Genomic DNA, 27,588 nt, shown 5'->3' on the forward strand with positions numbered 1-27,588 from the left:
TTGAATCTTTGGTTCAAAATAGTTCAAACCCATCTGGTCTTAGTTGCATTAGCCCAATACATTCATTTTGCCATGTCTCATGCATGCATCATATTGTTGCATACTGTTTGGTGATGTTTGTGTATCGGTGCTCTCTACGGCAGGTCCTGCCCCCGAGGAGTATCGTGATTACCTCAACGAAGAATAATACCAGTGCACCGACCCATCAGGCAAGCAACCAACCATTTGATCGTATCGATAAAATCCCATGTTCTTTCTCCTGCTCTCTTTTACTGCATTAAGACAACGCGATTCAAACTGCTGTGTGCTGCGGTAGTTGAACCCATTTCCTCTGCATGACCTGTCATTGCCACAGTAACTAGATGAAACCCACTAGCGTGTGTAGGAGTTGATTGAGCCATATGAATGTGTTGTTCCTACCTTGCTATGCCTGCTATGCTTAGAGCCGTGTCAGGTCTGGTTCATCTGGGTGATGGGCTAGAGTGAAACGATCATGTCAGTATGAGAGTAATGTGTTGAACATGATTTGGTAAAGGTATCGATGAGAGGCCATGTAGGAGTACATGGTGGGTTGTTTCATTGAGGCCGTCTTTAAGCACTGAGATCTGTATGTGTGATTTAAGAATCAGCTACTACCATACATTGGGCTCGAAACCAATGGACCCTCTCGGCTTCTTATTCACCCTAGTCCTCTGTCCAGGAGTTGCAAGTAGTTTCTGGTGTTTGTAGACTACTGGAGGCCGTGGACAGCGCTGACCATGGGGTGGGCTGTGATGCGGTAGGTACGTGGCACGGTGTACCGGATGCCCGTTTGGTATCTCGGGAACCCTATTCATATCGTTCGGGGTCGTATGTGGAAACCTCGGCCGGACTCCCTGCGGATGGAACCTGAATAGGCGATAAACCTGGACTAGAGACTTAGGTGTTTAGGTAGATTGTGGCTGACACCCACGTTGGGATTCCGCTTGAAGGTTGCCGAGTACATGTCATGTAAACGGCGGTAAGTGGTGAGAGCGTGTATGAAGAAGTACACCCCTGCAGGGTTAACCTCATCTATTCGAATAGCCACATCCGCGGTAAAGGACTACTTGGTTGCCTATACAGTTCATAGACAAGTAAATGGAAACTACTAAAAGCCTCAAGATAAGCATGAGTGCCGAGGATGGCTCTTCCGTAGGAAGACGGAGGTGGATCCTTGATAGTGTATTGAAGTGGTGAGTAGTGGACTCGAGTACGTAAAACCATTTCAAGTTGGAGTCTCGTAGGATAGCTTAGCCAAGAGTCAAAGCTGGCTTGCTGCAATAACCCCACCAACCCTTCTTGATAATGTGCATGTATGTAGGATCTGATGTAAGTCTTGCTGAGTACCTTTGTACTCATGTTGCTCTAATTTACATTTTTCAGAAGATGCTACAATCCCTTCCGACGGGTTCTTTGTAGACGTTGACATCGATGAGTAGACTAAGGCCCAGGTGGTGATCCTGAGCATGTGAAGGACCATGTAGTATAGCTAGGCTTACCCAAGCCTCTTTTATTTTACTAGTTGTCTGTACCCAGACAAGTTACTTCCGCTGTTGGCTTGTATGCTTGTATGACTTAAATGTGGGTCGTGTGACCCGTACTTGTGTGTATGCTATGTATGGCTCTCTGAGCCTTTAAATAAAGTACTTGTGTCGTAGAGTCATGTTGTGATGCCTTGTTGTATTTGCACATATCGAGCATATTGTGTGTATGATTGAAATGCTTGGTATGTGTGGGATCTGACTATCTAGTTGTTTATCTTTAGTAGCCTCTCTTACCGGGAAATGTCTCCTAGTGATTCCACTGAGCCATGGTAGCTTGCTACTGCTCCGGAACACTTAGGCTGGCCGGCATGTGTCCTTCTTCGTTCCTGTGTCTGTCCCTTCGGGGAAATGTCACGCGTTGAGTACCGGAGTCCTGTTAGCCCGCTACAACCCGATTTACCGGAGTCCTGCTAGCCCAGTGCTACAGCCCGGAACTTATTCGCTGATGACCGACACGTTCGATGCTGGGTCATGGATGCCTGTCCCTGTAAGTCTGTGCCACTTTGGGTTTACGACTAGCCATGTCAGCCCGGGCTCCTTATCATATGGATGCTAGCGACACTATCATATACGTGTGACAAAAGGCGCAAATGGTCCCGGGCCAAGGTAAGGCGACACCCATGGGAATACCGTGCGTGAGGCCGCAGAGTGATATGAGGTGTTACAGGCTAGATCGATGTGACATTGAGTCGGGGTCCTGACAACGTTGGCATCAGAGCCGGACTGCCTGTAGGTTCTCCAAGCCAAACTGGTCGATGTTGAGTCTAGAAATGCTTTAGTTATATGTAGGGGAATTGATTGTGGGATGGTACGTCAGGCTCTTTTTACTCCTTTACCTCATGGCATTGTGATCTGAGTTAGTCCATTCTTCCACCAGCGGTTAAGGATTAGGATCTCTTCTCTCTATCAGGTTCACGTGTTACTAATCAGTAGTACCTTATAGGTTTGATGACTACAAGCCTAGTTCAGTTCTACTACCCTGTTATGGTGTTAAGTTGGACCCAGAACCTTGATATGATATTGTTGAGTGTCTATGCAATTCTTTGTAAAATGTCTCAAAATCCTTTTTGAGCATTTACAGCCGTTATGCTGTCCAAATTCTGCTAGAAATTCTAATGCCTTTGCATTGTGATTGTGCTTTCAGATGGCCACTCGTGATCAAAACCAAGTGGTTCGTCTGACCAGGTGCATTGATGTGCCCGGTCATATGGCTATGTTAGTCCGGGTAATGATCGAGTCGGGTTACCGTTGGTATCCCGAATACACGGTCGAAGAACTGTACCGGGACTTTAATCAAAGCCAATATCTCTGCACTGTCAGGATATTTCCCTCTTATCCTGGTTCCACCGAGCCCCTCCACTGTTCCTACGGACTCGGTGTTACTATTGAGATGGATGTGCAAGATGCTGCCTATTCTATGATGACCATCATGCGAGTCAGGACTGGCCTGCTTCGCAACACCGACTTCCGGTATATGCCAGCTTCACTTCCTGGAGCACATGGGTATCTCCAGGCTATCTATGCTGACTCCAGTCAGGAGGACTCACTAACTCGCACCACTGCCGAGATGCTCGAGGATAAGGACCGAGAGAATCGGGCCTTGAGACTGGAGCTTTTCAACACCCGTTCAGATCATTGGGCCACTTTGACTCGGTTTGCACCGGCTCTGCAAGCTGGATATATGGATATGAGAGACCTGTATCCTATTAGATCTGCTCTGCCAGACATGATGGATTGGCGTGATGTGGGGGGCATCACCCCACCTCATGGTCCCCGCAAGCCACAGTTTGTTGGTCCAAGACCTCACCCTAGCCCTTATGGTCCACAGGCTCCTCAGGACCGTCTGTTCCCGGATGCTCACGTTGAACTTCCAGGCTATGGAGGAGACTTCTATGAGAACTACTACGGAGACGTCTGAGTTAGTAGTAGTTTCACTAGTATTGTAATAGTTGTATCTCCACCGTCCTACGTGACTTTTGGAATATGACTTAGTGTGTATCAATTCCGGAGGTGTAGGAAAAATAATGTATAGGAGCTTGGAATGCCTCCGATGGGATGTAATCTTCCTTTCACCGTAGTAGTACTTTGTTTGGTCTTGTACTAAACCTTGTATGGTGTGTATGACGATGGAATAAAAGAAGCAGTTTCTGTATCTACCATGTCATACGGATGATCATCTTGCATTCCGACTTATCCATTACATTCTACATTTCCATGTCAGAATCTTATCATCCTGGACTAAACCATTGTCTTGTTTCCTAGGATGGTCAACACCCGCAACAACCCTACTCCCCCAGAGCAGGCCGAAGGCAGTAGAGTTGGGGAAGCGAACCTGCCTCACCCTCCTTCTCTGGCTGAAGTTATGCTGGAAGCCGAGAGAAAAAAGCGGGAGACCAACCGTTTGTTGGAGCGCACCAAACAGAACACATCACAGCATCAGAGGAATAACTTGGTGTCGCTCAGTGATTTCATCAAGTTACACCCACCTACCTTCCACCACTCCGTCGAGCCTCTCGACGCCGATGACTGGCTTCGCAGCATTACTCACAAGCTACGTTTTGCACTCGTAGCTAAGGATGATAAGGTCACCTTTGCTGCATATCATCTTGAAGGCCCCGCCAGTCTCTGGTGGGAGAACTATATGGCTATGCGCCCAGCTGGCCATGTCACTACTTGGGCAGAATTTAGCGAGGCTTTCCGTGAACATCACATTCCGGAAGGTCTCATGGACCGTAAACGTGAGGAGTTCTGCAGTTTCACCCAAGGTCGACTCTCTGTGGACGCTTACAGCAGGGAGTTCGGTAACCTTGCATGCTATGCCACCGAAGAAGTCTCCACTAACGCCAAGAAGCAGGCAAGGTTCCGCAAGGGACTTAGCCCCGAGCTTCGCCGAGATCTCCGTCTACATGAGTGCACCTCTTTCCAGAAGCTTGTGAACAAAGCCATCAGTGCTGAGACGGGTCAGACTGATTTTGAAGCAACACGCAAGGATGGCCATGACATGGGTTCCTCATCCGATGCTGGACCACAGAAGTGCCGGGTGTGGGTGCCCAACACTGCCCTGCCACCTAGATTCACACCGAGGCCATCCTATCAGGCGCCTCGTCCAGCTCAGCAGTATGCACCAGCTAAGCCCTATGGTGGGCCAATCAACAATGCTCCTCCATGCACCAGCCCCGTGATGTGCTTCAAGTGTGGGGAATCGGGCCACTACATGAGTGAGTGTCCCCAGATCAACCCCAACCAGTCTGGAAAAGCTGTTGGCCGTGGCAAGCCAGCAGGGAAGGTGTTCTATGCCAAGCCGGCCACCACTGCACGTGGCCATGTGAATTGTGTCTCAGCTGAAGAGGCCCAAGAGGATCCCAACATCGTTCTCGGTACTCTCCTTGTTAATTGCCACCCGGCATCTGTTCTTTTCGATACAGGAGCATCTCATTCATTCATATCCGAAAACTATGCTCGCTTGCACAACACCGCATTCTGTGATATGCCCACCTCCATGGTAATTCAAACCCCGGGATACAAATGGCAAACTTCTAGAGTAAGCCATGGAAATGAAATTCAGGTCGATAGACTTGTCTTCCTTGCATCATTGATAGCTCTCAAATCTTCGAACGTTAATATCATCTTGGGTATGGACTGGATGTCAGCCCATCATGCCAAGATCGATTGCTTCTCTAGAACAGTTCAACTCACGCACCCTTCGGGAAAGATAGTCAATGTCTTGACCCAAATAGCCAAGCGACAACTATATTCTCTTAATGCCAGTCCGTTGCCAGACCTCGAAGACGTTCCGGTAGTCCGTGACTTTCCGGATGTCTTTCCCAAAGAATTGCCAAGTGTCCCACCTGACAGAGATGTCGAGTTCGTGATAGATCTCATCCCAGGAACTGTTCCAATTTCTAGAAGACCCTATAAGATGGCACCACTAGAACTAGCCGAACTTAAGAAACAACTCGATGAGTCCTTGAAAAAGGGTTTCATCCGTCCTAGTTCATCTCCATGGGCTTGCCCCGTCCTCTTCATCAAGAAGAAGGATGGTACGGACCGGATGGTTGTAGATTATCGACCCGTCAACTTGGTCAAAATAAAGAACAAGTATCCGCTCCCCAGGATCAATGACCTGTATGATCAGCTCGCTGGATCCTCAGTTTTCTCTAAGATGGATTTGAGGTTGGGCTACCATCAAATCAAAATCCGGAACAGGGACATTCCCAAAACGGCCTTTGTGACTCGTTATGGCCAATACGAGTACACCGTCATGTCCTTCGGTTTAACCAACGCTCCAGCCACCTTCTCCCGGTTAATGAACTCAATCTTCATGGAGTATTTGGATAAATTCGTCGTGGTTTACCTTGATGATATACTCATCTACTCCAAGAATGAGGAAGAACATGCCGAACATCTAAGGCTAGTGTTGATGAAACTTCGAGAGCATCGCCTTTATGCCAAGTTCTCTAAATGCGAATTTTGGTTGCCAGAAGTGACCTATCTAGGACATGTAATTTCTGGTAAAGGTATTGCCGTCAATCCCGAGCGAGTTCAAGCCGTCCTTAATTGGACTCCACCAGAATCGGTCAAGCAAGTTCGGAGTTTCCTTGGCTTAGCGAGCTATTGTCGCCGCTTTGTCGAGAATTTCTCCAAAGTTGCTAAACCTCTAACTAAACTCCTCAAGAAAGATAAAAAGTTCGAGTGGACTCCACAATGTGAGCACAGTTTCCAGGAACTGAAAAGATGCTTGACTTCTGCTCCCGTGCTGGTACCACCAGATTTCTCCAAGGACTTTGTTATCTATTGCGACGCCTCGCGACAAGGACTAGGTTGTATTCTCATGCAAGATCGACACGTAATTGCTTATGCTTCACGACAATTACACCCACATGAGGAAAACTACCCTACTCATGATCTAGAGCTTGCAGCTGTAGTCCATGCACTCAAAACCTGGCGACATTAACTCCTCGGTAATCGTTGCGAAATCTACACCGATCACCAAAGTCTGAAGTACATATTCACCCAACCAGATTTGAATCTCAGGCAAAGACGTTGGGTCGAGTTGATCACATATTTCGACTTAGGGATAACTTACACCCCGGGAAAGGCCAACGTCATGGCTGATGCGCTAAGTCGTAAATCTTATTGCAACAATCTGATGTTGCAACAAAGTCAACCACTTCTCCATGAGGAATTCCGGAAGCTTAACCTTCACATTGTTCCTCAAGGATTCCTTTCTACCTTGGTGGCGAAACCTACCCTTACGGATCAGATCATCAAAGCTCAGAAGCTAGATCCGGGGATTTCCCGTATCAAAAGAAACATCATGAAAGGAGTTGCGGATTGTTTCTCCGTTGATGATCAAGGAGTCGTATACTTCGGGAACCGTCTAGTGGTTCCCAAAGTGTGAAACCTGAGGCGATTGATCCTTAAGGAAGCTCATGAATCTCCTCTCACCATTCATCCCGGTAGCACTAAGATGTATCAGGACCTACGCCAGAGGTTCTGGTGGACTAGGATGAAGAGAGAAATTGCTCAGTATATTGCTAACTGCGACATTTGTCGTCGTGTAAAAGCAGAGCATCAACGGCCTGCTGGCACCCTTCAACCTTTAGCTATTCCCGAGTGGAAATGGGATAAAATTGGTATGGATTTCATCACCGATTTTCCCAGGACCAAGAGAGGGAATAATGCCATCTTCGTCGTTATCGACCGTCTTTCCAAAGTGGCCCATTTCTTACCTGTTCGCGAGAGTATAACCGCTAGTCAGTTAGCAGACTTGTACATCTCCCGAATAGTGTCTCTCCATGGTGTTCCACTGGAAATTAACTCGGATCGAGGAAGTCTCTTCACCTCTCGATTTTGGGAAAGTTTCCAAAATGCTATGGGAACCCGCCTTTCCTTTAGCACTGCCTTTCACCCTCAATCAAGTGGTCAGTAGAACGCGTCAACCAGATCCTAGAAGACATGCTTCGAGCTTCTGTTATCTCATTCGGAATGGATTGGGAGAAATGCCTTCCTTTTGCCGAATTTGCTTATAACAACAGCTATCAATCTAGCTTGGGTAAAGCCCCTTTTGAAGTTCTCTATGGACGAAGGTGTCGAACGCCTCTTAACTGGTTAGAAACCGGGGAAGGACAATTCTTTGGCCCGGATATGATCCAGGAAGCAGAAGAGCAAGTTCGCATCGTTCGTGAAAAGTTGAAAACAACCCAATCTCGTCAAAAGAGTCAATATGACAGAAAACATAAGGCTATGACTTTTGAGGTTGACGAGAAGGCTTATCTTCGGGTTACTCCTCTAAAGGGAACCCATCGTTTCGGTATCAAAGGCAAATTGGCTCCTCGCTACATTGGACCTTTTCGCATTCTCGCCAAACGAGGAGAAGTTGCCTACCAATTGGAACTACCTCCGCATCTCTCCAGAGTCCACGATGTCTTCCACGTTTCTCAACTCAGGCGTTGCTTCTCGGATCCTATCCGTGGAGTGGACTACGAAACGCTTGATCTTCAAGATAATCTCACGTATCGAGAGTACCCCGTTCGTATCCTCGATCAAGCTGAGCGTACCACTCGACGACATAATATCAAGTTTCTCAAGGTTCAATGGTCACACCATTCTGAGAAAGAAGCAACTTGGGAAAGGGAGGATCGTCTTTGACTTGAGTATCCCGCCTTCTTCCCGGAGGAACCTAAATCTCGGGACGAGATTCTTTTGAGTGGGGGTGAGTTGTCACACCCTAGCTAGTTCATGCATTAGAGTGTTGCATCATGTCTGTTTCTTTCAACAGAAACCTGAAATGGGGATGACAGAACCCCCAGCCCCCTCTGAATCCAACTAGGGTTTACTAAAAATATTTTCAATGAACCTGAAATGCCCTTCTAAAATGTCCATCATTTTTGTCTTTGTTCAGAACCTCTGCCAAAAGTGGTGCCCAATTTTCTAGGTCATCCTAAGGTCTTTGAATTAAATCATAAGTATTTGCATTTGGGCATTTAAAATTTATAAAATATTTTAAATGTTCAAATATTCCTAAACTAAAATGTTCCATGTTGTTTATATTTTAAACAGTGGGCATGAGCAGTTTGGGGATTTTTGGAGTTGTTTAGGTATTTTTAGAAAGTCCACAAAGCTACAGAAATAAATAAAAAACAGAAATGAAAAGAGAGAGAGGGAACTAACCTGGCAGCCCACCAGCCAGCCCACCTAGCCGGCCCAACCCAGCCACCGCTCCAGCGAGCTGCTTGGCCTCGCCAGGCAGGCAGCCAAGTGCTCGACGTTGGCACCAGAGCGCGCCACGCAGCTGCCTGCCGCCCTGCTTCCTCCTCTCGCCGTTCTGCCGCCCTGGATCGATCGGCCACCTCCCCCTCGAGCTCATAGACACACCCCTTTCTCTCCAGCTCTTCTCCCTCGCTCTCCCGCACCATGGCCGACGCCACCACCGCCGCACCATCGCCGTAGACACGCTCTCCGTCATCCTTGCACCGCGCTACCATGTCCAGGAGCTTCGCCGCCTTCCTCTCCGTCGAGCAAGCCGAGCCCCGAGCGCTCGCTTGCCCCGAAGCCACTGCACCGACCTCGTTCAACCTCGCCACCGCCGGTGATCCATTTCACCGTCGCCGCCGCACCAGCTCGTCCCCGACCGCCCGTCAGCTTGCTCAAGACCGCCGTGAGCCTGGCTACCCCCTCCCCCTTTCCTTTCTTGCTCTCATGCCCCACAGCGAGCGCACGGAGCTTCACCGCACGCGCCGCCGTTGAGCTCGTCGTTGACGTGCCTCCGGCCAACCACCGGCCACACCACCATGTCTAATGCACTCACCGCATCCCCAAGGGCCCAACGCACCTCACCACGTGCCTCGCTGTGCCCCGAAGCCTCGGAATCGTCTTCACCCGACTCCGGCAACCGCCAAAGTCGTCGCCGGCGACGTTTCCGGCCACCTCGAGCTCAACCACCACCACCAAGAGCTGCGGCTCGTCCCCAGCTACACGTAGGTGCTCTCCGCCATCCATTTGGTTGCCGGAATGCACAAATGCACTCTCTCCGCCGTGTCTGGCCTCACCGGGGGCTAGACGCCGGTGAGTTTGACCCTTGACTTTGACCAGGGTGGGCCCAGGTTGACTCCCCTGAGTCTATGACAAGTGGGGCCCCCCTCTGCTAATTAACCCAGATTAGTTTTAACTAATTTAATTAGTTTAATTAACTAACTGACATGCGGGACCGAGGGAGTCCTGGACTAGGGGGTGTCCGGATAGCCGGATTACCGCCATCGGCCGAACTATCATCGGCCGGACTATCATCATCGGCTGGACTCCAAGACTATGAAGATACAAGATTGAAGACTTCGTCCCGTGTCCGGATGGGACTTTCCTTGGCGTGGAAGGCAAGCTTGGCGATACGGATATGTAGATCTCCTACCATTGTAACCGACTCTATGTAACCCTAGCCCTCTCCGGTGTCTATATAAACCGGATGGCCCTAGTCCGTACGACATACATTACAACAATCATACCATAGGCTAGCTTCTAGGGTTTAGCCTCCTTGATCTCGCAGTAGATCCACTCTTGTAAACATCCACAATATCAATATGAATCAAGCAGGACGTAGGGTTTTACCTCCATCAAGAGGGCCCGAACCTGGGTAAAACATCGTGTCCCTTGTCTCCTGTTACCATCCGCCTAGACGCACAGTTCGGGACCCCCTACCCGAGATTCGCCGGTTTTGACACCGACATTGGTGCTTTCATTGAGAGTTCCTCTCTGCCATCACCGATAGGAAGGATGCCTCTTCCCGTCTTCAAGGACGGTATCTTCGCCAACGGAGCCTTGGCCGCCGGCCAAACTATCCGGCTAGGAGGTTTTCTCATAGCCGCCTGTCCGGTCACCGCCTCCGCAATAACCTCTCGAGTCATCGAGAGCAACCTTCACGTCAACTCGGAATTTGCCGAGCATCTAGATCCAGCAGAGCTCTCGTCCGTAAACGAACTCTTGGATCGGATCGCCGCCCTGGGAGTCGCTACAGACTATGATCAGATCGGGCTTAAAACCGATCTGAGAGAGATTAACTCTCCCCAAGTCACCCACCACGTTACGGTGGTAGAAGAACAATGCGGCGGCTCTTCTCCTATATTGAAAACTAGACATGTCCGGGCTCCCAAACCCTCCACGCCAGATTCCCGCGGAGGGGCGGACTTCGATCAAGCACTGAACTTAAAATCAGGCCTCGTTCCGGACTCATTGGACAATGTCCAGCGACCAAAGCTTCCGGTCTTGGAAGCTCCTCGGCCTTCGAGCCTTGAGATGGGTAGGGCTCCGGACTTAGTTCCGCCCACCCGACCAGATATATGCGATCTATCTCTAATCCGGCAAGAGCCCACTGAAACAGTACATCGCTGCTGGGCCAGATTCCTCCTGGTTATGGAAAGGACAAAAGACTGCCGAGAGGAAAACGCAATCTCAATTTTCTGCAATAATTGCACGGATGAGGGAATCCTAAACGCCGTCAGCCATCGTGAAATCACACGCTTCGCCGACCTGGCATCCATAGTACAGAAGTACTGTGCGATAGAGAGTTTCCGGAAAACCGAAAATAGGTTTTGGGACAATCCGGCCCCGGATACAGACCCAGTCCGCAATAAAAGGGCGCATCACACTCGGGCGCCAGGTTCAAGAACCAAAAAACAGAAACCCCTTAAAGGGAACGGAACCGTAATGGAGGGATGGCTCAGCAGACCCTATACAATTCACAGTGCAGGGGGCGCCGTCCCAATACATAGCCTTCGAGCATGTTGGATACTACGGCAGGTGGCCAAAAGTGGCGAGGAGCTTCTAGCCCCAGGAAACCACACCAACAATACCGGTATGGTATTAACAGTCTTCGAGACTTTCGCATCAAACAATATGCGGAAACGAACAATCCGCAGCCTTGCCGAAGCATATCACGTAGCCACAGCAAACCCTTGGAGTGACGCGGCCATCACCCTCAACGCCAGCGACGAACCTAAATTCCGAACAGCCCGAGCACCAGCTGCATTGGTCCTCAGTCCGATAGTGGATGGCTTTCGGCTTACCAAGGTGCTCATGGATGGCGGCAGCGGACTAAACCTCATCTACGAGGAAACCCTTCAAAAAATGGAAATAGACTGGAGCCGCATTGAGCGAAGCAGCAGAACCTTCAGAGGGATAATCCCAAGCCGGGAAGCGTGCTGCACAGGAAAAATCACACTCGATGTGGTATTCGGCTCGCCGGACAATTACAGGTCCAAGGAAATCACGTTCCAAGTGGCCCCATTCAACAGCGGATACCACGCTATATTAGGACGAGAGGCATTCACAATCTTCCAAGCCGTACCCCATTACGGGTACATGAAGCTCAAAATGCCTGGGCCCGGCGGAATAATAACTCTCGTTAGTGATCCAGACATAGCACTCCGCGCTGAAAACAAGACGGCCACATTAGCCCTGGAGGCACTATCCGAAGCCTTAGCGGCAGAGGAACTCACCGCGCTGCGCTCTACGGTGAATAGGGACGATGTGATACTCGATAAGAGATCCAAGTCCACCTCCTTTAAACCAGCCGAAGAAATAGTAAAATTCCAGGTCCACCCAACGGACCCGACAAAGACGGCCTCCATCGAGGCACAATTGGGCCCTGATGTAGACGCCGCACTGCGAGAATTCCTTCGGGAAAATTGGGACATTTTCGCCTGGCACCCCTCGGATATGCCCGGAATCCCACGCAGACTAGCAGAACACAGCCTAAACATCCTAAAAGGATTCAAGCCAGTCAAACAGGCTCTTCGAAGATTTTCCGAACCCAAAAGATAGGCAATGGGAGAGGAACTAGCCAAACTATTGGAAGCCGGATTCATCAGAGACATCAAACATCCGGATTGGTTAGCAAACCTGGTCATGGTACCAAAGAAGGACAAATCCTGGCGCCTATGTGTCGATTTCAAAGACCTAAATAAAGCCTTCCCAAAGGATCCCTTCCCCCTCCCCCGCATTGACCAAATCATCGATGCCACTGCAGGGCACGATTCATTGTGCTTCCTGGACGCATACTCCGGCTATCATCAAATCAAGATGGCAGAAGCAGATCAAGCCGCAATGGCATTCATCACTCCATATGGACCATTTTGCTTCAACACGATGCCCTTTGGACTTAAAAACGCCGGCGCAACATATTAGCGCATGATTCAGACATGTCTGGCTACCCAGATCGGCAAGACAGTAGAGGCATATGTAGACGACGTGGTCGTCAAAAGTAAATGCGTGGAAACTCTAGTAGACGACTTGAGGGTCACGTTTGACAACCTCCAAGAATATGATATCAAGCTGAATCCGAAAAAATGCGTTTTCGGCGTGCCAGCCGGAAAGCTCCTGCGCTTCATCGTATCCGGTAGAGGAATTGAAGCCAATCCGGCCAAGATCCAGGCTCTATCATAGCTGGATATTCCAAAAAACCTCAAACAGATCCAGAAATTGACGGGATGCGTGGCGACCCTCAGCCGCTTTATCTCCCGCTTAGGAGAAAAGGCATTACCCCTCTATCTCCTCCTCAGGCACACCGAACACTTCGAGTGGACGGATGCTGCCACCGCCGGACTCGAAGAAATAAAGGCCATAATGGCAACGAATCCGGTTCTGGCAGCGCCCAACCTGGGCGAGCCAATGCTGTTATACATCGCAACAACACATCAAGTTGTAAGCGCGGTACTCATCGTCGAACGAGAGACAGAAGGGCATAAATTCCCTCTTCAAAGACCAGTGTACTACGTATCCACTGTGTTAACCCCCTGCAAGTCCCGTTACCCGCAGTATCAGAAGATCGCGTATGCAGTGTTCATGGCATCCCGGAAGCTCCGACACTACTTTCAAGAGTGTTCGATAATAGTGGCCTCTGAAGTACCACTCAATGACATTATAAACAACCGCGACGCAATGGACAGGATTGCAAAATGGGCCATCGAGCTCTTACCATTCGATATAACTTACAGACGGGCATGATTACAAAAGTACCACTCAGCGAGCTATAAAGTCACAAGTCTTGGCTGACTTTGTCGCTGAATGGACTGAAGCCGAACTCCCTAAAGAGTATGGCGCATACTCCAATTGGATTATGCACTTCGACGGCTCTAAAATGTTGGCCGGACTGGGGGCTGGCGTCGTCTTGACGTCCCCGACCGGTGACACAGTCCAATACGTACTTCAAATAATGTACACGGACTCCAACAACGCAGCCGAATACGAGGCCCTTTTACATGGTCTCTGGATGGCAATCTCCATGGGCATTCAACGCCTAGAGGTGCGCGGGGATTCAAACCTCGCAATATCCCAAATAAATGGAGATTTGGATGCCAAGGATTCGAAAATGGCAGCATATCGCAACGCTGTCCTAAAAATGTCTGCTCGGTTCGACGGACTCGAATTCCATCACGTAGCCAGGGATAACAACCAAGCGGCCGACGTATTGGCACGCATCGGCGCAAAGCGTGACGCTGTCCCTCCAAACATCTTCCTGGAACGGCTCTTCAAGCCATCCGTACTATGGGAAGAGGAGTCCGGACATAACAAATCAGAAGCAGCCACACCAACCGACACAGAGCAATTCGACATAAACGGCAATTCCGCCGCCGAAATAACACCCTCAGCCCACGACATAATGGTCGTAATCGCCCCGTGGACAGAACCATTCCTATCCTACTTACTTAGGCAGGAACTTCTCGAAGACCAAAACAAGGCCCGCTGCATAATTCGGCGATCTAAAGCCTACAAGGTCCACGAGGGAGAACTTTATAAGAAAAGCACAACCGAAGTCCTTCAAAGGTGTATCTCCGAAGAGGAAGGGAGAAACCTCCTGGCTGAAATTCATGCCGGACTAGGCGGACACCACGCAGCAGCCCGGGCCCTCGTCGGAAAGGCATTCCATACAGGATTTTATTGGCCGACGGCCCGGGCAGATGCTCAGGACTTAGTCCAACGATGCGTCGGTTGTCAACTCTTTGCTATTCAGAGCCATATGCCACCCACCGCCCTCAAAACTATACCCATTACCTGGCCGTTCGCGGTCTGGGGGCTTGACATGGTTGGACCACTTAAAGGGGGAACCCACAAGCAAAGATACCTATTGGTCATGGTGGATAAATTCACCAAATGGATAGAGGCCAAGCCAGTTAAAACGGCAGAGTCTGGACCAGTGATAGACTTTATATCCGGGGTAGTACACCGTTACGGTGTCCCCCACAGCATCATCACTGATAACGGCACGGATTTTACGGCCGATGAGGTTAAATCATGGTGCAAAAATATGGGCATCAAGCTCGATTATGCTTCAGTCTATCATCCTCAAACCAACGGTCAAGTGGAACGAGCGAATGGTCTAATAATGAGCGGCATCAAACCCAGACTAGTGCGGTCACTTACGAAATCTGACACACACTGGGTAGAGGAGCTCGACTCCGTACTCTGGGGGCTGCAGACAACGCCCAACCATACTACCGGATTCACACCATTTTTTATGGTGTACGGCGCAGAGGCAGTTTTGCCCTACGACATTATTCATGACTCACCTCGAGTGCGCATGTATGAAGAAAGAGAGGCCAAGATGGATTGGCAGGATAGCTTAGACGCATTGGAGGAAGAACACGACGTCGCCAAGGCTTGTTCCGCATTCTATCAGCAGCAGGCTCGAAGATATCAAAGCAGAGAAGTACGGGCCAAGACTTACAACGTGGGCGAACTAGTTCTACGATTGCCGGACAAGAAAAAGGACAAGCTCAAGCCCAAATGGGAGGGCCCCTTCATCATCGATCACGTCCTTACCGGCGGAGCATACCGTCTATGAAATGCATCGGATAATCGACTCAAGCCGAACCCATGGAATGCAGCCCGCCTCCGAAGATTCTATGCCTAGCGCCGGATTAAGAGTTCGTCCTTTCTCCCGTCCAAATTTTTTATATACTTCAGCTGCCTTCTTTCTCTTTTTTCTCTCACCCCTACTCATAAACAGCCATAAAAGGCTTACTTGCGCCTCAATCCGCGCATAATCGATGTGCTATACGCACTCACTATACCTGGGGGCTTCTTTACCAGAAGCTTAATTTATAAGGGTTTCGCGCCCAGCACATGTGTTAAAGCTCCCACATGTACCTTTTATTCACCATTATATGCATCGATATGACTTAAGTTTTGGCCAAGCTGGGTTGCCTGGCTCCTGTGCTTACCCCTACGTTCCCAATTGTTCGGCTAGGAGGTAAAGGGAGCACCTCTGCGATTGTTACTCCCGGGTTAGCCGGATGTGTACCTCAGACTGGGTGAAGCCGAAAGCTAGCGTTCTTAAGGGAATACTCGGTCGGTGACGTGAAAGATGATTTTACCTACTTATTTATCTGCCCCCAGATGTTTTTCTGCTTTTTTCGCAGTCCGAACATGCACTTTAGGGCATGCCACCTCCAGAGGAAAGGAACCCTTAACGGAACTATTCTCCCTGGAAGATGTTTCTTACTAACCATGTAATATAACATAACTAGTTGGGCACTTGTCTGATAAAGCACTAATGACCCCTACGCCTGGTCTCCATGCATACCCCGGTTGTTTCATAACCAAGAAGGTATTCGGACACACTCCGGACTCTAGGGTCCCGAGGTCGAAGCGAAAAGGTCGGCAAAGACAAACGATCTACAATCCGGCTAGAAGGCATTTTACATGTCATTTTATAATACATTGTCAAATTGACTGACTGTATTCTTCTTCAATCCCGTCTAACAAGCTGTCTAATTTACAGTCCTGTTGGGAAAACTTAGCGGCCAACTCTACTTGGCCGTATACTAAACTTACAGGGATCTCCTTCCCATCGGGCCCCACAGGACCGACTTCGGCCATGTGGTTGGGATCCGCCTTCTTGTACCGCGTCTTCACCATGGCCCAGGCCTCCCTGGCACCTTGGCGGCAGGCTGAAATCTTCCAGAAATGGAAGCGCTGCAGCACTCCCTGAAGCTTCTTTGCAAGCTCCCCAAGTCCCTCGGGTAGGGAGAAGGCTGGCCATAAAGCCTGGATGGCGCCGCTCATTGCCTGCCGAACTCGTTCGGTCAGTTGCAACAACTCGGGAAGTTGATCACCCGTCGATACGGGCATCTCCTCCGCGGGGCGACCTGTGAGTATACCTACAGACATATTTTGTCAATTGACTTCCTCGCCAAACTCTTCTTTTCAAAGGAGTTCGCTCAAGCACTTACTATAGATGCCGCGATGAAGCCGCTGATTCTCCTTATAGGAGCCAGACAGCTCGGCCCGAACGCCTTTCAGCTCTTCTCCAAGCTGGGCATGGGCATCCTGGAGCTTGTTCCTTTCGTGCTGCACCTTATGCAGCACCCTCTCGCCGGCCTTCAACTGGCGCAGAAGTTCTTGCCTGTCCGGATCTTGTCCGGCAGCACCTGCAAAGTCATTATCAGACTTGCGCACAGGCCAAACACTACTTATCTTTTTTTAATAATGTGTTACCAGGAGAGGTCCCTGTGTTTCCTCCTGCGGCAGCGAGTGCGGCCTCAAGTTGAGCCTTACACTCTTGCAGCTCCTAAGACAGCTGGGTATTCTTCTCGGTAAGACCTTGCGTTTCACATGATCCTTAAATCAGTTAATATAACTACTTTAAGTCTCGTGGGCTACTGGCATATATAACTATTAAATTCTATTACCCGTATGTCTCTTACATACTGCTCCGTGGCCCTAGTCAAACCATCTTGAGTGACACAGAGGTGCGCGTCCCCTGCATTAAAGGCATCCAACGCCTCAGGGGAGAAGCATGCGTCACGATAAACAGTCCGGCGGCGCCTATGTTTCATGGCGCTCTCCACCTCAGATTTGGTGGCGGACAGTCTGTCGGCATCCTCCGTTGGAGGAGTATCCGGCTCGCGCCTTGCGCTCGCCTCCCCCTCCAGACCAGGCGCTGGAGCTTGGCTGGTAGAAGCCGGATTGACAACCTCTACACTCGCAGTCTGGCGGGCGCTTTTTCCCCTACAAAAGTCATGAGCACTCGAACGCTTCCTAGGAACGTTGCTCCAGATAATAAATTGTGAGCTATACCTTTGCGGCGACGTTTCAGTCCGCGTCGCGCTCCTCTTCCGTCCACTGGTCCGGACTGGCCTTTGATGGTCAGCCGCCGCGGGCTCGGCTTCCCGCCCTAGAGGCGCCTCCTGCACAGCGTCATCGTATACGGTGGTCAGAAATAAGCAAGGAAGGTCTAACGGTGTCAGAACTTCGGTCACAAGCACCTGGGAAGCCGGATATAGTCCGGGATAGTCAGCCGTAATGGCGACTAAGGCATTATCCCTGCTGAGCTGGTAGAACACCCCGTCGACTAGCTCCACTCCTATGTCCGGATCCTCTTCGGAGGCCAGGTCCCGGGATCTCTCTGGATCCTTGGGTTGCGGGGCTGGACTTAGCATGTCCTCCACCGTCCGACGCAGCTCCTGCGTCGAAAGAAGAACACAATATAAGAAACTTAAGTTTCAAAGGCATGGGTTAGACACGTGAAGTGTTTGCTTACCCAAGTCCGGGGATTATTCATGGAGAACCCATTTAACGGGTTCGTCCGAAGGAAATCCTCCTTCTCCCCCTTATACAGGCCGGACAGAATGTGCACCAGGTCTTCGGCCGAATCCGGCCCTTTGCGGCCATGACGGGTGGCATCGTCCTCCCCATTGAAATCCCACATGGGGTGGCCCCTGTATTGTAGTGGTTGCACTCCCCTCATAATGCATGTTGCCATGACTCTAATCATGGTCAACCCGGAATGGGCCAGTAACCTCATCCGGCCCATCAAATAATGGACGCTCTTGTCTTCCTCCAGTCGGGGGCTCCGTGGGCGCCAACTAAGGCGTTTCTTCAGAGGAGCATTGTTGAACTCCGGGAGGCCAATCCGGATAGGGTCTGGCAGCGGAGCGTCTTCTATATAAAACCATAACAAAGGCCAGTCTTCGGACGCCTTCTTAGGGGTTCCGAATGGATATCCGGTCCCGGCGATGCGCCATATTTCGGCGCCGCCCACTTGATATATGAGCCCCTCATGAGAGCGGGGCACAAGGCAAAACAACCTCTTCCACAGCGCAAAATGGGGCTCGACGCCCAGGAATAGCTCGCAAAGAGCTACGTAACCCGCAATATGCAGGATCGAGGCGGGCGTGAGGTTATGAGGCTGGAGTCTGTAGAACTCCAGGAGCCCGCGGAGGAACGGATGTATAGGAAATCCAAGCCCCCTTATCAGATAGGGGATGAAGCATACCCGCTCCCCTTTGTTGGGATTTGGGGTAGCCTCTGCTTGCTTCCCACCTTTATAGGTGGCCAGCCCGGCCCGGACAGGAACCATGAAGGCCGGAGGGAGATATCCCCCCGTTTGGAGCTTCACCATCTCGTTGTGCGGAACAGAGCATCTCCCCCAATCTCCTGGCAGAGGGCTGGGAGCGCGAGAAGAGGAGCTGCATTGAGGATCCATGATGGAATGGATTCTTGGTCGAAAGCGCTCCGATGAGTATTCGCGGGAAGAAGATGGTGATTTAGATCTGGATTCGTGCCTCTCTTATAGGCAGATTACTTGCACAACTAGGGGGTAAAACATAAAAGGCACCCTGGCTTTTCGCATTCGTGCGACGCGTGGAAGAAGGCCATTATTGGGCATGGGAGCCAAGAAACGCAACATTAATGAGGAAGCCGGACAATATTCGGCAGGTACATGGAACTTGAAGGAGAACCCGCCTTGCAACGCCGAAGAATACACACATGCTGGACTTATCGTCATTGAAGACTGGTTCGGGGGCTACTGAGGGAGTCCTGGACTAGGGGGTGTCCGGATAGCCGGATTACCGCCATCGGCTGAACTATCATCGGCCGGACTATCATCATCGACCGGACTCCAAGACTATGAAGATACAAGATTGAAGACTTCGTCCCGTGTCCGGATGGGACTTTCCTTGGCATGGAAGGCAAGCTTGGCGATACGGATATGTAGATCTCCTACCATTGTAACCGACTCTATGTAACCCTAGCCCTCTCCGGTGTCTATATAAACCGGATGGCACTAGTCCGTAGGACATACATTACAACAATCATACCATAGGCTAGCTTCTAGGGTTTAGCCTCCTTGATCTCGCGGTAGATCCACTCTTGTAAACATCCACAATATCAATATCAATCAAGCAGGACGTAGGGTTTTACCTCCATCAAGAGGGCCCGAACCTGGGTAAAACATCGTGTCCCTTGTCTCCTGTTACCATCCGCCTAGACGCACAGTTCGGGACCACCTACCCGAGATCCGCCGGTTTTGACACCGACAGGGACCCACTGGTCAGTTTGACCTGGACCAGCTCCGTTGACCACTAACGTCATCCTGACGTATTGCTGATGCAGTAAGTTATTTACTGGAATTATATTTACACAGCAAATTCCAGAAAATACCACAAACTTCAAAAAATCATAGAAATTAATCTGTAACTCCAAATGCAAAGTGTTATATATGAAAATGATCAGAAAAATCCAATCTATCCATCTGTATTGTTTTCATGCATGTTTAAACAAGCTAACCTGCTGTTTAGCATAGAACAAGATAAAGCACTTTAAAGGGCCACATATGAGTTTGGAATTTGAATCTTTGGTTCAAAATAGTTCAAACCCATCTGGTCTTAGTTGCATTAGCCGAATACACTCATTTTGCCATGTCTCATGCATGCATCATATTGTTGCATACTGTTTGGTGATGTTTGTGTATCGGTGCTCTCTGCGGCAGGTCCTGCCCCCAAGGAGTACCGTGATTACCTCAACGAAGAACAATACCAATGCACCGACCCATCAGGCAAGCAACCAACCATTTGATCATATCGATAAAATCCCATGTTCTTGCTCCTGCTCTCTTTTACTGCATTAAGACAACACGATTCAAACTGCTGTGTGCTGCGGTAGTTGAACCCATTTCCTCTGGATGACCTGTCATTGCCATAGTAACTAGATGAAACCCACTAGTATGTGTAGGAGTTGATTGAGCCATATGAATATGTTGTTCCTACCTTGCTATGCCTGCTATGCTTAGAGTCGTGTCAGGTCTGGTTCATCTGGGTGATGGGCTAGACTGAAATGATCATGTCAGTATGAGAGTAATGTGTTGAACACGATTTGGTAAAGGTATCGATGAGAGGCCATGTAGGAGTACATGGTGGGTTGTTTCATGGGAGAATTACATTTTTACCCCTAGTTGGTTCCTACCCACGGGTTTTGCCCTTACTTTTCGAGCTTGCTCAGTTTTGCCCTTACTTTTTCCATCGAGGTCCCTCGAATGCCCTTTGACCGTTTGACCAAAACTTTGAAAATTCATAACTAATTCATATGAACTCAGAAAAATGCAAATAAGATATAAAAATGTTCAGATAAACATTACCTTTCTGGGCATATCATTTGCATTCAGGATAAAAGTATCGTTTAAACTACACGAGGTAATTAATGTTATTAACATTATTAAAAATAAATAGGTATAAACAATATTTTTTTTGTGAATAAAAATTATATGCAAATGTAGGTGATGTTTTCTGAGCATCCTGATACCTTATTTGCATTTTCCTGAGTTCGTATCAACTTGTTATGAAGTTTCCAAATAATGGTCAAAGTCGTTAGAACATTCATAACAAGTTGATATAAACTCAGAAAAATGCAAATAAGTTATCAGGATGTTTAGAAAATATCACCTACATTTGCATGTAATTTTTATTCATGAAAAAAATATTGTTTATACCTATTTATTTTTAATAATGTTAATAACATTAATTACCTCGGGTAGTTTAAACAATGCTTTTGTCCTGAATGCAAATGATATTCCATAAAGGTAATGTTTATCTGAACATTTTCATATCTTATTTGCATTTTTCTGAGTTCGTATGATTTAGTTATGAATTTTTAAAGTTTTGGTCAAACATTCAAAGGTTATTCGAGGGACCTCGATGAAAAAAGTAAGGGCAAAACTGAGCAAGCTCGAAAATTAAGGGCAAAACCCGTGGGTAGGAACCAACTAGGGGTAAAAATGCAATTGTCCCTTGTTTCATTGAGGCCGTCTTTAAGCACTGAGATCTGTATGTGTGATTTAAGAATCAGCTACTACCATACATTGGGCCCGAAACCAATGGACCCTCTCGGCTTCTTATTCACCCTAGTCCTCTGTCCAAGAGTTGCAAGTAGTTTCTGGTGTTTGTAGCCTACTAGAGGCCGTGGACAGCGCTGACCATGGGGTGGGCTGTGATGCGGTAGGTACGTGGCACGGTGTACCGGATGCCCGTTTGGTATCTCGGGAACCCTGTTCACATCGTTCGTGGCCGTATGTGGAAACCTTGGCCGGACTCCCTGCGGATGGAACCTGAATAGGCGATAAACCTAGACTAGAGACTTAGGTGTTTAGGTAGGTCGTGGCCGACACCCACGTTGGGCTTCCGCTTGAAGGTTGCCGAGTACATGTCGTGTAAACGGCGGTAAGTGGTGAGAGCGTGTATGAAGAAGTACACCCCTGCAGGGTTAACCTCATCTATTCGAATAGCCGCGTCCGTGGTAAAGGACTACTTGGTTGCCTATACAGTTCATAGACAAGTAAATGGAAACTACTAAAAGCCTCAAGATAAGCGTGAGTGCCGAGGATGGCTCTTCCGTAGGAAGACGGAGGTGGATCCTCGGTAGTGTATTGAAGTGGTGAGTAGTGGAATCGAGTGCGTAAAACCATTTCAAGTTGGAGTCTCGTAGGATAGCTTAGCGAAGAGTCAAAGCTGGCTTGCTGCAATAACCCCACCAACCCTTCTTGATAATGTGCATGTATGTAGGATCTGATGTAAGTCTTGCTGAGTACCTTTGTACTCATGTTGCTTTAATTTACATTTTTCAGAAGATGCTACAATCCCTTCCGACGGGTTCTTCGTAGACGTTGACATCGATGAGTAGACTAAGGCCCAGGTGGTGATCCTGAGCATGTGAAGGACCATGTAGTATAGCTAGGCTTACCCAAGCCTCTTTTATTTTACTAGTTGTCTGTACCCAGACAAGTTACTTCTGCTGTTGGCTTGTATGCTTGTATGACTTGAATGTGGGCTGTGTGACCCGTACTTGTGTGTATGCTATGTATGGCTCTCTGAGCCTTTAAATAAAGTACTTGTGTCGTAGAGTCATGTTGTGATGCCTTGTTGTATTTGCACATATCGAGCATATTGTGTGTATGATTGAAATGCTTAGTATGTGTGGGATCTGACTATCTAGTTGTTTATCTTTAGTAGCCTCTCTTACCGGGAAATGTCTCCTAGTGATTCCACTGAGCCATGGTCGCTTGCTACGGCTCCGGAACACTTAGGCTGGCCGGCATGTGTCCTTCTTCGTTCCTGTGTCTGTCCCTTCGGGGAAATGTCACGCGTTGTGTACCAGAGTCCTGTTAGCCCGCTACAGCCTGGTTTACCGGAGTCCTGCTAGCCCAGTGCTACAGCCCGGAACTTATTCGTTGATGACCGACACGTTCGATGCTGGGTCATGGATGCATGTCCCTGTAAGTTTGTGCCACTTTGGGTTTACGACTAGCCATGTCAGCCCGGGCTCCTTATCATATGGATGCTAGAGACACTATCATATATGTGTGCCAAAAGGCGCAAACCGTCCCGGGCAAAGGTAAGGCGACACCCGTGGGAATACCGTGCGTGAGGCCGCAAAGTGATATGAGGTGTTACAGGCTAGATCGATGTGACATTGAGTCGGGGTCCTGACAGTAGCAGTACACCCTGCAGGGGGGGGGGGGGGTCAAGAACACCGTCTTCTTCACAACTTGCATGGCCATCTTGGTCTGGTGGTAGCTTGAGAAGGCGTCAAAGAAGAACAACAGGTTGCACTCGGCGGTGGAGTCCACGATCTGGTCAATGCGAGGAAGCGGAAAGGGACCTTGAGGGCAGGCCTTGTTGAGGTTGGTGAAGTCGACACACATGTGTTCCTTCCCTCCTTTCTTGCGGACGACAACGGGATTCGGCAGCCACTCCGGGCATCGTACTTCCCTCATGACCCTTGCGTCTTGCAGCTTGCGGGTTTCTTGGATGATAATGGCTTGCTTCTCGGTGGACTGACGACGAGCCTTCTGCTTCACTGGCTGCACGTTTGGGCATACTTTTAGGTGGTGCTCAATTATTCCCCTCAAGACCCTAGCCAGGTCTTTGGGCTCGCAAGCGAATACATCCTTGTTGGTGTGCAAGAAGTCGACCAACGCTTTCTCTTGGTCCTGAGGGAGGCCAGCTCCTATGGTGAAGGTGGCGATGGTCATTTCCTCCTCACTGACCAGCACTTGCTTAGTCTCGGCTCGGTCTTGGGAGAAAATCTGCTTCTTCTTGGTCGGCGCCGCTCTCGGGGCCCCAGGACCCCCTTTCTCATCAGGAAGCATGGATGCCGCGGACCTGAAGATGAGCTTGAGGGCCTACACCGCGTCTTTGGTGTCCCCTGCCACCGTGAGGACACCGTTGCTGCCAGGAATCTTCATAAGGTTGTAAGCTGGGTGAGGCGCCGCCATGAACTTGGCCAAGGCCGGGTACCCCAGGATGGCGTTGTATGGCAGCTCGATCCGGGTGATGTCAAAGTCCATGAGCTCGGTGCGGTAGTTGTCGCGGGTCCCGAAGGTGACGGGAAGGCGGGTTTGCACCAGGGTGCAAGTGGAGCCATCGCCGACCCCAGAGAACGGCTTGGTGGGGCGGAGCCGGCCGGGGGGTGCTACGTCTTGAGCTTGCGTTGGTTTTCCTCGAAGAGGAGAGGGTGATGCAGCAAGTGTAGCATAAGTATTTCCCTCAGTTTTGAGAACCAAGGTATCAATCCAGTAGGAGGCTCCTCAAAAGTCCCACACACCTACACAAACTGAGAACTCGCAACCAACGCAATAAAGGGGTTGTCAATCCCTTCACGGCCACTTGCGAAAGGGAGATCTAATAAAGATAGTATGATAAGATAAATATATTTTTGGTATTTTATGATATAGATGCAAAAAGTACAGATGCAAATAAAAGTAGATTGAAAGCAAATATGATAAGAGATAGACCCGGGGGCCATAGGTTTCACTAGTGGCTTCTCTCAAGATAGCATAAGTATTACGGTGGGTGAAGAAATTACAGTCGAGCAATTGATAGAAAAGCACATAGTTATGAGATTATCTAGGCGTGACCATGTATATAGGCATCACGTCCATAACAACTAGACCGACTCCTGCCTGCATCTACTACTATTACTCCACACATCGACCGACTCCTGCCTGCATCTAGAGTATTAAGTTCATAAGAACAGAGTAACGCATTAAGCAAGATGACATGATGTAGAGGGATAAACTCAAGCAATATGATATAAACCCCATATTATTATCCTCGATGGCAACAATACAATGCGTGCCTTGCAACCCTTTCTATCACTGGGTAAGGCCACCGCAAGATTGAACCCAAAGCTAAGCACTTCTCCCATGGCAAGAAAGATCAATCTAGTAGGACAAACCAAATTGATAATTCGAAGAGACTTGCAAAGATAACTCAATCATACATAAAAGAATTCAGAGAAGATTCAAATATTATTCATAGATAAACTTGATCATAAACCCACAATTCATCGGATCTCGACAAACACACCGCAAAAAGAGTTTACATCAAATATATCTCCACAAGAGAGGGGGAGAACATTGTATTGAGATCCAAAAAGAGAGAAGAAGCCATCTAGCTAATAACTATGGACCCATAGGTCTGTGGTAAACTACTCACAACTCATCGGAGGGGAAAGGATGTTGATGTAGAAGCCCTCCATGGTCGATTCCCCCTCCGGCAGAGTGCCGGCGAAGGCTCCAAGATGAGATCTCGCGGATACAGAAGGTTACGGCGGTGGAAATTGTGTTTTGTGGTGCCACTGGATGTTTTCGGGGTACGTAGGTATATATAGGAGGAAGAAGTACGTCGGTGGCCGCCCGAGGGGCCCACGAGACAGGGGGCGCGCCCTACAGGGGGGGGCCTCCTATCTCGTGGCTTCCTCGGCCGCTTCTTGACTTGCACTCCAAGCTCTCCAGATCACGTTTGTTCCAAAAATCACGCTCCCGAAGGTTTCATTCCGTTTGGACTCCATTTGATATTCCTTTTCTTCAAAATACTGAAATAGGCAAAAAAACAGCAATATGGGCTGGGCCTCCGGTTAGTAGGTTAGTCCCAAAAATGATATAAATGTGTAAAATAAAGCCCATAAACATCCAAAAGGGGTAATATAATAGCATGGAACAATCAAAAATTATAGATACGTTGGAGACGTATCAAGCATCCCCAAGCTTAATTCCTGCTCGTCCTTGAGTAGGTAAATGATAAAAAGAGAATTTTTGATGTGGAATGCTACCTAGCATAATTCATAATGTAATTTTCTTTATTGTGGCATGAATGTTCAGGTCCAAATGATTCAAAATAAAAGTTCATATTGATAAAAGAAATATTAATACTTCAAGCATACTAATCAAAGTAATCATGTCTTCTCAAAATAACATGGCAAAAGAAAGTTCATCCCTACAAAATCATATAGTTAGGCTATGCTTCATTTTCGTCACACAAAGATGTTCCTAACTTCTATACCCCCGATGACAAGCCAAGCAATTGTTTCATACTTAAATAATCTCAAACTTTTTCAACCTTCACGCAATGAGCCATGGATATAGCACTATGGGTGGAATAGAATATGATGATGGGGATTGTGTGGAGAAGACAAAAAAGGAGAAAGTCTCACATTGACGAGGATAATCAACAGGCTATGGAGATGCCTATCAATTCATGTCAACATGAGGAGTAGGGATTGCCATGCAACAGATGCACTAGAGCTATAAATGAATGCTCAACAAAAGAAAACTAGTGGGTGTGCATCCAACTTGCTTGCTCATGAAGACCTAGGGCATTTGAGGAAGCCCATCATAGGAATATACAAGCCAAGTTCTATAATGAAAAATTCCCACTAGTATGAAAAAGACAACTTATGAGACTGACAATATGAAAAACATGGTGCTACTTTGAAGCACAATATATGAGACTCACTACATGATGAACAAGGTGCTAATTTGAAGCACAAGTGTGGGAAAAGAGATAGTAACATTGCCCTTTTTATTTATTTTCTTTTCCTTTTTTTCTTTTCTTTTTCTTTTTTCTTTTTTTGGGCCTTCCTTTTTTTCTTTTGGCCTTTCTTCCTTTTTTTCTTTTTTTCTTTGGGCAATGTTCTAATAATGATGATCATCACACTTCTATTGATTACAACATAAGAATTACAACTCGAAGCTATAACAAAATATGACTCTATATGAATGCCTCCGGCGGTGTACCGGGATGGTGCAATGAATCAAGAGTGACATGTATGAAAAATAATGCATGGTGGCTTCGCCACAAATACGATGTCAACTACATGATCATGCAATGGCAATATGACAAAAGTAAAGTATGTCATGATGATGATGAGCGGAACGGTGGAAAGTTGCATGGCAATATAACTCGGAATGGCTATGGAAATGCCATAATAGGTAGGTATGGTGGCTGTTTTGAGGAAGATATAGGTAGGTTTATGTGTGATAGAGCGTATCGTATCACGGCGTTTGGATGCAACGGCGAAGTTTGCACCAACTCTCTAGGTGAGAAAGGGCAATGCACGGTACCGAAGAGGCTAGCAAAGGTGGAAAGGTAAAAGTGCGTATAATCCATGGACTCAACAATAGTCAAAAGAACTCATATACTTATTGCAAAAATTTAGAAGTCATCAAAAACCAAGTACTACGTGCATGCTTCTAGGGGGATAGATTGGTAGGAAAAGACCATCGCTCATCCCCGACCGCCACTCATAAGGATGCACCAGCCAGGTACACTTCATGTTTCAAATTTGTTACACAACTTTAACCATACGTGCATGCTACGGGACTTGCTAACTTCAACACAAGCATTCTTTAAATTCATAATCACCCAACTAGCATGACTTTAATATCAGTACCTCCATATCTCAAAACAATTAT

The sequence above is a fragment of the Triticum aestivum genome, chromosome 5B, assembly GCF_018294505.1.
Source record: "Triticum aestivum cultivar Chinese Spring chromosome 5B, IWGSC CS RefSeq v2.1, whole genome shotgun sequence".
NCBI classification, from domain to species: domain Eukaryota; kingdom Viridiplantae; phylum Streptophyta; class Magnoliopsida; order Poales; family Poaceae; genus Triticum; species Triticum aestivum.